Source organism: Cyprinus carpio, chromosome A3 (assembly GCF_018340385.1).
Source record: "Cyprinus carpio isolate SPL01 chromosome A3, ASM1834038v1, whole genome shotgun sequence".
Lineage (NCBI taxonomy): Eukaryota > Metazoa > Chordata > Actinopteri > Cypriniformes > Cyprinidae > Cyprinus > Cyprinus carpio.
In genome coordinates, this window is record NC_056574.1 from 14,189,365 (window position 1) to 14,200,291 (window position 10,927).

Here is a 10,927-nt window from a genome sequence, read left to right on the forward strand (position 1 = left end):
TTGTTGTATTTTGTTGCATACATGTTCAGATGTCAGATCCCATACAGAGCAGCAGGTTTTGGGGCAGTATGTTGATGCACACTCAAGTTTGGAAAATAACTTTCATGTTATCCTGAACGAAATTTAAATATGACGTCAGACTCCTCAGTCAGATGTTTTCCAGGCTTTCCACATGTGTTTGACGTTCTGGATATTGATATTTGTCTCCTCCCACAGATATTGCTGATAGGCCCCATTCAATGCTTCCCCTTTGCCCTTTATTCGCTATGTACTAAATGCATTTAGCAATGCATCGAGCTATGTGAGAATACACATCAACACCCAATGTATGTGCATGGGTGACTTCTCGGTCTCTCTTATGCCATCGTTTTCACCCCTTCCCTCACTCATTAATTTATTACTATTTTCTGTGGTGTACTTTATGCTTTGTGGAATCTCCCTCATGAAATTGAACAAGTTGCCACCAATAAAAAGACAACACCCAATACATGCTTTTCTGTTTACAAAAAGCCACATAATGCAGGCCTTGTTCGGCACTGGGGTTGTGGTATGTAGTCTAATATAGAGAAAGCATGCAAGGTGATGATGGGGTCAGATCTGGCCAGGAAGTGGGAGATCAAATGGGGTCACTTGCTTTTGGCGTGTATTAAACTCTAACCCCTGCAGACTTCCATCTCCTTTTCAACCCCTCTCTGTTTTATTTCCCATAGGGTGTGAATGCAGGTCTTTTTGAAGAGCATGCATAAATTTCCACAAACATTATTGAACATTCTACACAACAGATCTAAGACTTTTCTAATTTAAAATGACCTTTTCTGCAGGTTACACGGTTACACCAGTAGGTGGCAACAAGTGACTCATTTAATCATTCAATCAACAGATTTTTTCAAACACACTGATTCATTCAGGAACTAACTTCCTGCATCTGGATATGCCTAATTACTATGTAGTACATGAATATAGTAGGATGTCCAAATGCTATGCATAAAACAGTAAGCAAAAAGTACCTGGATGATCTACTACACTCACCAATATTATGAAGTGTGCATCTGATGGACACTTTTCTGATCTTTTCTCATTGGTGTAACACAAATACACTAATGTGTCTAGAATGCATGTATAAAAGCAATATCACACTCACAACTGTGCATGAGGCTGCAGACATTTGGAACAACAGCTATCTTTCCAGTGATATTGTTGAAGTATATACTGTATACTGATTGATTGATTTGTTTATTTATTCATTGCCGTTTCAGTCAATGAGAAGATTTTAAATTGTGGATAATATTACTTCTGGTTCGTTTGTCACATTGGAAATAAAAGACCATGTTGAACACATAGAATTGAGTTTTATGTTATACATCATCCAGGTATTTCATGCATATAGACTGTTTGCATACTATGAAGTATGCAAAACAACATATACACGTTTACAATAGCATCTACTGTTTACAGAAATGGCCTGTCTTGGTTTTTTACTTGATATCAAAAGAAGTTGTTTTTATATTTCAGACTCCCATTACTTGCGAGAGGCCCTGAGGCAGGCAGGGCTGGGCTCTGAACCCGATGAGCATTCCTTCAATGGCTTTAAAAGGCACATAGTGTCCACTCTGTGCATAAGCATGCTGGTCTTACAGTGGTTCATTAACATCAGCCCTGGCTCAGAGCTTAGAGCAAAACACAAGCTTTTCCATTACATTTCACTATTTCCTGTTTTGACTTGATCTTCTTATGTCCACTCTCCAAGATTGCACACAATGAGATGGATTGTCTTTAAGAATCCTTATTTTATCAGTCCAAGTCCTTGCTGCAAAATAATTGGCATCCTCTCTGTCTGTCCTGTTCCACAGGCTGACGTCTTCCCATGGCTGGGCTGGCTGAGAGAGGAGGAAAAATACTGGCGTGTTTGACATTTCCCTGAGTGCTTCATACCAGCTCACTTCAGCACTGCACCAAGGCATCTGTAAAGAGTCAGGAGTAAATCACAGCTGGGATACAACGTATTGCCAAATGGGCGCAGGTTTGTGAGTGCACTTGTACAAAGGGGACATGAAAAATGTACTGAATGTTCTGGATTATTCAGAAATCATGATGGCATTTGGGGAGTCACACAAGGGAAAAATTATCCTGCTTTATCAAAATGTCCTTAGTTTAGTGGATTCTGTCAAGCCCTCAGATGTTATCATGTGTTAAATAATGCAGGGAATATTATCACATGTTTGAAAGCAAAATACAGAAGTGATTTTAACCACCTTTATACTGACATATTTTTGAGACTTTAACCTAACCCCAACTCCTAAACATAGTAAGGGATTTAGTTACCAAAAAACTCTTAAAAATGAAGCTTCTTTAGATTATTTAAATTGTTAAAAGGTTCTTAGAACTAAAAAAAAAAAAAAAAAGATGCTAAGAAACAAATGGTTCTTTTAAGAACTGTTCACTGAAAGATTCTTTGGGCAACCCATAATGGTTCTTCTATCGCAAGGAGGCAAAACCTTTACTTTTAAGAGTGTTTAAAATGAAATTGAAATCAAATAAAATGAAATGAAATACACTGAAGGCATTTTTTGAGTGTGAACCATCCTTTTAGGGTTGAACAATTTTGGCAAAAACTTGAAAATTGTGAGTGTTTGCACTCAAGTATATTCTTTACACTCAAACCACTTAAAGTAACCATAAAGCGAATAGAGTTAAAAAAGAGTTATTAGTCCATATCACAATCCTGGTTAGAGACATTGTGCAGTCCTACCTGAAATATATATTTCAAGTTTACTGAAGCCGTGCATTGTTGTTCATTTCACATACTAAGATGTTAGCCAATCATAAAAAAGTGACTATTCACATAGAGTCTTGAAGGACGAGCTGTTTAACAAAAAGGATCGGCACAAGGGTGAAAAGTGTGAAATTAAATTGCTATGACATTTTTTTGTGCAAAAACTCTGAGTAACATTTTTAAGTGGTTTGACGACGGAAAATAATACTAAAAAAGCATTTGTAGCAGAATACGGCCCCTTTAATATTTGCTGGTATGTGTATATACTCGCATGCCTCAGTCTTTCTCTGTCTGTCTGAAATACAAACATTTTGTGAACTCTTGACTCCTGACTAGCTCTCATGTGATTTAATTCATAAAACTATTCATCTGCGTACAACTTAATTTGGTCAAACTTCCATGAAGGCATGCAATCATAAAACATTCCTCTCTTTTAGGATAAATAAAATGTAGAGAGTTAAAAAAGGCATATTTATTTTCACTTGGGGAGGCTGTTCCTGGGGTACATGACACTCAGAATTCCTCCCAGAGCAGTTCACCTTCTTTTGACCATGAAAAAAATGTGGCGATGTTGAAACACCTCAATTTCACTCATCCTCCTTCATACAGAATAACAAGAAAGAAAAGATTAGATCAGCATGTGGGTGTGAAACCCTAAAGTTGAGTGAAGCCACTTGAGGAAAATGTGACTTGGATGAAACTGATTGTGCAATGTGTCTTTGGCTCTCATTCCTCTGTCTGTGTTTATGGGTGTGTTTTGCACAGAACTGTGTGTATGGACAAAAATAAAGGTTCCAATTTTTTTTTTTTTTTTTTTTTTGGTAGCGATGCCACAGAAAGATTTTTGGTTCCTCAAAGAACGTTTCATCATCAAAGAAGATTCCATGGATACTATAGGTTCCTGATGGAATCACAGATGCCAATAAAGAACCTTTATTTTTAAGAGTGTACATCAGTATGTTTTTAATTGCCACTTAATTATTCTCCAGCATCAGTGAGTGTGTGTCAGAGAAGCAGGGTGGGGTAGGGTCGTGCAAATGGAGACGGGTGGAGGCAGGGTGATGTCACTGCTCTTTCGGCCCATGGGGCGTATGGAAGGACTACATGAGGACACTGAGGGACGTGTTTCATCTTCACCAGCACATGTGTGTACACATTAAGCATGTGCTCGGCTTTAAAAAGATCATATCATACTTTATTATTTAATGTTCCCCTCTGAGGTCCACGGTGTTGATCTTGTCAGTGAAATTATGTACAGTGAAATGTTGGTTGCTGAAGGGCTGTCTGATTTCATCTGATTGGTTTCACATAATCCAGTCATGTGTTGAGGATTGAGCTGCTTAAGCTAAAAGAGCTGAACTGTAAACTCAAGCACTTTGCAAGTGGGGTTGTTAGCTCATTCAAAGGAGACTAATTGGAGATATTGATAACAAACATCATATCATAACTCACACTACCATTTAAAAGTTTAGGGTTGTAAGGTTTTTCTGAATGTTTTTGAAAGAAGTTTCTTGTGAGCACCAATGCTGCATGTAGAATAGTAAATTCAGTTAAACAGTAATATTGTGAAATGTTATTAAAATGTAAAATAGATACTGTGATACACTTATTTCAGGTTTCTTTGATGAATATATAGTTCAAAAGAACAGCATTTATTTTACAGAAATATTTTGTAACAATGTAAATGTCTTAACTGTCACTTTTGATCAATTTAATGCATCCTTGCTGAATAAAATGATTAATTTCTTAAAATTTTTTTAGTGATTACACAGATGAACATGAAAGTTATCTTCTGTTTAAAGAGTGTAGCTCATGTTTCAAATACACTGTTGCCATAACAATGTCAATGCAATAATTTAAACGGTATTTATGCATATTTAAGCATATATACATATATATGCAAATGTATTATATATTTTTATATATAATAAATATTAATATTTCTTTCAAACTGTTTGGTCGGCTGCAGTTACAAGATATTGTCATTTTGCATGTTTTATTGTAAAATGATTTATTTTTGTATTATTATTATTATTGTATAATTACTGTAAAAAGTTTTATTTTTATTATTTCCCATTTCAGTCAGAGTAAAATGTACTAAAATTAACGAATATGGCATGACAAAATATTGACTAAATGTAAAGGCATTTTACAAAGCTGCAAATATGGCAATGTTTATAATGATACTTAAGTTATAATTTAATTTTTCATTACATTTTTCCTCTTTATTTTCTGTATGACATTTTTCTCCACGTATGGCCCAGAGAGAAACCACTGTTACTTATCTGCTCATACAACTATTTATTCATGTGTGGGGCTTATCTGTTCATTCATCTTAGCAAAATATTTTGGGAGCAGTGCAATGAAACCAGTCTACCCGTCACCTTAATCACTTATTTTTGTTCTGTATATGCATGTGCACTTTTTTGTGTTTTTCTTTGGTGTGTGCAGTTTGGCAGGGCTGCATATGCGATTATGAATCTGCATGTTGTTATTAAGCTCAGTAGATTCACATAAAGACTTGTAGGAGCCCGGCTCAAAATGACCTTGTAATAACGCTAAGGTTTCAGCCAGGCATGCTATAATGAGAACCCAGGTAGTTTTGAAAGGTTAAGTTCATAATGGAAGAATTCAAACAAACACAGGCTCTGGTTCCAGTTACACCGCTGTTCCCACCCCCAACCAACAAAAGAGGAAGACAAGGGCTAACTTTTGATTGCCCTTCTGCAATCCACAGAACTCGCTAGTGATAAATAGATACATCCTTTGTAGTGCTCAAATTCTCCCAAGCAGCATGTTGCTTTTTGTTTCATTCAGTCTGAAAGGGGAATGGAGTAAACCCTCTTTTTTGGAAAACTGGCCATATACGAAACTGTGTGTAAGAATAAGCAGAAGCCTCCCAGTTGAATCTCCACTGGACTGAACAAACATCACGCTTGCAAGTGGCTTATGGTATTCTTAATATGACTAGCATCCACTGGTGTGAAAGAAATCCACCCAGTATGTGGGGGTATGCCTGTAAATTGTACAGCTGTGTGGTTCTCTTCAGGTTTATGATGTTTTCAGTCATCATATGTGCATGCTTTGTTTCCATTTCTCAAAAGTATTTCTAAAGTGGCAGTTTAACAAACTTTTGTTAATCCAGTCACAGTCTAGCCAGAATAGTGTGCAGTTCAAACTGGAACTAAAAAATGTGCTCTTCTTCACTGTCAGTGTTCTCCTAATGTGTTGGAACGTGTTTTAATCCATAAGTTTATGAGAGTTTTGTGGAAGCTGGCTGGCAAGGGGCCTACCTGGAATTCAAATCAACCCCATTTCAACACATTATATGGCTATGTACCAAGTGTGTGTGTGTGTGTGTGTGTGTGTGTGTGTGTGTGTGTGTGTGTGGAGTCAACCGCTAGTTTTGTGATGCTCAGGATCAGTAAACCACGCTCGTTTTTTCCCCCTTTGCTTTGTATGCTGCGATCTGATATGTTTTGTTGAAATATTACTGTAAGTTTCAAGAAACTAGCTTTGTCGTGAACTGTCCTTGCATATTTGCTGGTAAACAGCTGGATTAAAAGCTTAAATGAAATTCCTGTTCATTCTCAAGATCTGGATCATCTTGTTGTTCACAAACAGTGAGTCACATGTTCCGTCTCCTAAGATGCAAAGGCAGATAAAAATAGGAGGGACTCCACTTCCACAGTAAGAGAAATGTGGCATGACGGTTAAAGTCATGGTGAAACAGAACTAACATCATATCATATTCAACATATGGTATGACGCATCTGAGTAAAATGGATTATCGGAACAAGAAAAATAAGAATGTGAAGTCCCAGTGTCCCAATCTTTGCATTTTTTCAATTAGATGACATAGTGTCTTCATTCAGACTCAACAGGATAAAAATTGCTCAGTTGATTGAGATCCTCATTCTGCTGAACTGGCTAGAGTCAGGACTTGATTCAATTCATCGGTTGTTAATTGGATCGAGGCGGGTCTGAATGTGAGCTTGCAGTCGATTGTAAGAATGGGGTGGAGTCTAAGTGGAGCGAATGATCGGAAGTCCGGCATTTCATCACAAGATCCAGTTGTGACATTTGGATCAAGAATACTCGTGTTTTCAAAACATTTGCTGTGTCTGAAATCATTCTATGTATTTAGTTATTATTTTGAGTATCTTTGAGTACTCTCCTGTCCAAGCAGTTTTTTTGAGCTAAGATAAGACGTGACAATGCTGGCCATTATATTAATTCAAAGAATACATTCTCTCTCATTTATTTAGCTCTAAATAATATTTGAAGGCTGTTTCTTGTGAATATTCCCTCTTTAAAATTATATATTAGCAACAACTAGGAAACAAAGGTGATACTCATAATTTCAAGGTAATGTCATCTCTAAATTGGACTAATATGGGAAGCCATGCTAAAAGTGTTATTTTAATGTTTAAGGCTTTGTGTCTGAAAACAAGAATAGCCTACATTTAGTGATTAATATGTCTGCAACCTTGTAACTATTCTTATTGCTGACCCTGAAAGTAAATGGAGTCCGTTCTCCTACGGTGGGAGTCAGGAATCAGAGTCGACTCTGAAAATTTACTATTTAGTCCTGTCACTGTGCAAGCAGACAGTGTGCTTTGCTATCTGACTGTAAAATATGCCACAAAAATAGCCTTTGTTAAAATGTCTGTGCATATTTGAAGAAAGTGGTGTTCCTCACAGTTGCATTCTGCTGAGATATTTGATAGATTCAGACAATGAGAATGGCCTTCCCTGTGCGTCATACACAAAGAATGAAGTATTTTTTCACAAATAATGAAGGAAAATGATACTCTTTATTCATCCCTCTCATTCTGTTCTAAGAGCAAGAAGTGATTATCATCAATGCTTGTACCATATGAAGCCAACACCCTGGGATGAGGGAACGACATGCAAGCTCTCCACATTTGGGGACAATTCTGTCCAATGTATGCAGGAAGTGCTTCCCACAGGGGTCTCCCATGATGACCTCTTCTGACCCGCCCCATCTCTCATGAAGCCCAGAGTAATTTTAGTGCTAACAGCTGTCGTAGCTCCCATTAATGGCTGTCAATAAGTGGGGCTTTCATTTTTTAGGTGGCTCTGGCTGTGTGTAACACAATAGAATGCTGCAGGGATTTTTTTTTATTTTATTTTATTTTTTTTATTTATTGATTTTTTTTTTTTTGTACATGCGCATTTTTGTAGGCCAAAACTCAGAAATGAGTTAGCATTTTAGCACTTCCAGTTCCGTCATCTTGAAGTCAGTGTTTTTTTGGATGGGCTTTTGGTTCTGTGGTTCATACAAGCTCAAGATAATTTCATGTTTATTATACAACATAAAATGCATCAGTAATACCACCCAGTGATTTTTTAAAAGCTTTTACTTGGACAAAAAAACGGTTGCTGAATGGTGGCTAAATGGGACTACAGAGGTTGTTAGGCATTAATTGTCATCACTAGTCTAGTCTACAGTGCTGGGTAGATGACAAAAATTGTAGTTAGTAATGTAATCCAATACACATTTCAGGTAATAAAATCAGAGTACTTTTTGATTACTTTTAGAATACTTTTGACCTAACTTGTTATCAAATGAGATAATCTTGTACCATATTGATATACAAATACAAAGAGAAAGAAAATATTTTCCATTCGTTGTTATTAACAACATAAAGTGCATTAAACATTATATTCTGTCAAAGTTTCCCAAAAACTGGGGTTTGTGAGTAAAAAAAAAAAAAGCTAAATAATTAAATAATAAAAATGTACAATTAAAATAAATATTTTTAAAATTTCAACAATCAAAATAAAACACTTGATAAAAATATGGAATATTATGTTTACTTGCATGTCATGTGACCATGTGAAAAATATGTAATCATGCAATCAATAAAGTATGATTATGAGTATTTTAAAATGTAATATAATCTACACATACTTAATTTTTGGAACCTGATTATGTAATCCAGATTACATGTAATCAGTTACTACCCAACATTGCTAGTCTGCTTTATAGCCTTGTTGTGCATAATCATACTTGCAAACTAGTCTAACTTAAACTTTCAGAGAAGATGTTTGGTGACCTTGAAGTCATGTGACCATAGTGGACCATGCAGTGCTCTGTATGATTGAAGCATATTAAATATAATTGCAAAATATAATTGTAATGAACCAGCTCCCTCAGATGATTTGAAATAAAGTCCAAAAGACATCCAATAAGAGATGCAATGTTTATAGTACCGTCAGACCAGCAGGAATGTGTTATTGGGGCTCGGGAGGGAACAACTGCTGTAATTCGAGTGGACTTCAGCTCAGAGTTGGTCTCAGTGGACATTGTTTAGCCAGCACTTCACCGAGCACTTCAATGAGTCTGGGCAAATCCAGTCCCTTCCAAACCTTTCATTGGTGCACCGTTGCCTCCTCGGGCCGCTATCCGAGAGAGTCCTGCAGATGTGTGACAGCCTGACGCGGTGATAGGGATGTGTGTGCTGAAGACGTAGTCTTAAACAGGAAGCCAGGGCTAATGATTCACAGATGGTTGGGGTGGCTGGAGTGCTGAAGCCTGGGCTTCGTCATGGTGCATGTTTGTGATTTATTCGGCTGTTACTGTGGAAGGGGGCCGTGGCAGAGGGGCTGAGTTTGGGGCTGGATGGGGGTGGGCAGTTAAGTTAAGCCATCTCCCCTTTGGTCATGGTGTGGTTCAGCAGGTCTCAAGTTTACCCTAGAAAGCCAAGGACCCCCAAAAACGAGGATTCCCTAGCAAGGGGCCCCCTTCCTAAAATATCAACGCAACTATGTGTTCGCACGCAAAAAGTCCCATTTATACAGTGTGAGAAAAATAGCAAATGTGACCAAGAATCTTAAAAAAAAAAAAAAAAAATGGTAGTACTGTTTCCAAAAAAAAAAAAAAAAAAAAAAAGTGATGCTGAAATTCAGCTTTGCATCACAGAAATAAATTACAATTTAAAATATATTACAATAAAATTATTATTTATTTTAAAGGGGACATCGGATGCAAAATTCACTTTTACATGGTATTTGCATATAATGTGTCTTAGCAGTTTGTGCCCACAACCACCCTACAATGATAAAAATCTATTCACTACTTTTTTCAATCCCCATAAAACCCATAAACTGTCTCAGTATTCAAGCCGTTTTGATTTTTTGAGCAATATGACATCAATGTTGACATCAATCATATGTAAAAATGTTGTTGACCACCCAGAACCTCTTTACAGACACAGTTTGAAAGCCCATTTCCTAGAAACTGCAACAAGCCATCATAAAGTGATTGACTGAACTTCTACATCACACTTGGCTGGGAGTCCAAATCTATTCCTAGTCAGTGAAAAGCAAGTGGCTTTTGCATACTAGCCATGGCATTTGAACACTGGCTTGGAAAGTGTGACATTGTTTTCAAGTATAGGCTGACTCATAGCCCCTCTGGCCTGATATCTGATTACAGCTGAGCGAAACGCAAACATCCAACACAGATCTCAAAGCTACTCATGTAGACAGATTTGGTCTGAGAGAATGGGTAAAGTAAAAACTGTAATCGTAATTACTGCCCTTCTGCTTCAGACAAAGCCTTATCTTTCATTATGCCACAATACAGCTGTGAACTTTTGTCCAAGATAGATGTAGCCTTAAGAGACATGTTACGCAAAAACAAGTGACAGGCCAACAAAGTTGCTCATATTTTTATCTTGTTGCGAGGGAAATTAAAGGGAAAGGGGAATGCCATTGACAGATTTCAAAGCGCAAGCCAAAGTTTTCAACAAGCCTGTGTCGTGATTTGTTGATCTAACCCATTTCAGCACTGAGACATATGTGAATGAATGCTCGTCTCCTCCACCCAGTGCATTTCAATGTGTTAGACACATCTGTTCAGGATGTCCTCCCTCACTGATCTGGTGACATACTCATTTCAGCCCACACCCATTAAGATTGTCTTTCTTTCTTTCCAATGTGAGTCAATGACTTCCATTTGCTCTATTTTTCGCTGGTTTCCTTCCAGCATGATGATGGCTCCTCCCTCTCTCCGGACACATGTGAAATTCCCAAGTCGTTCCACATCCAAAACTAATAACGAAACCTCCCTGATAACTGTCACACTTTCCTAATGTGGCGTGGCTTGCCGTAAGGTGTCATTCA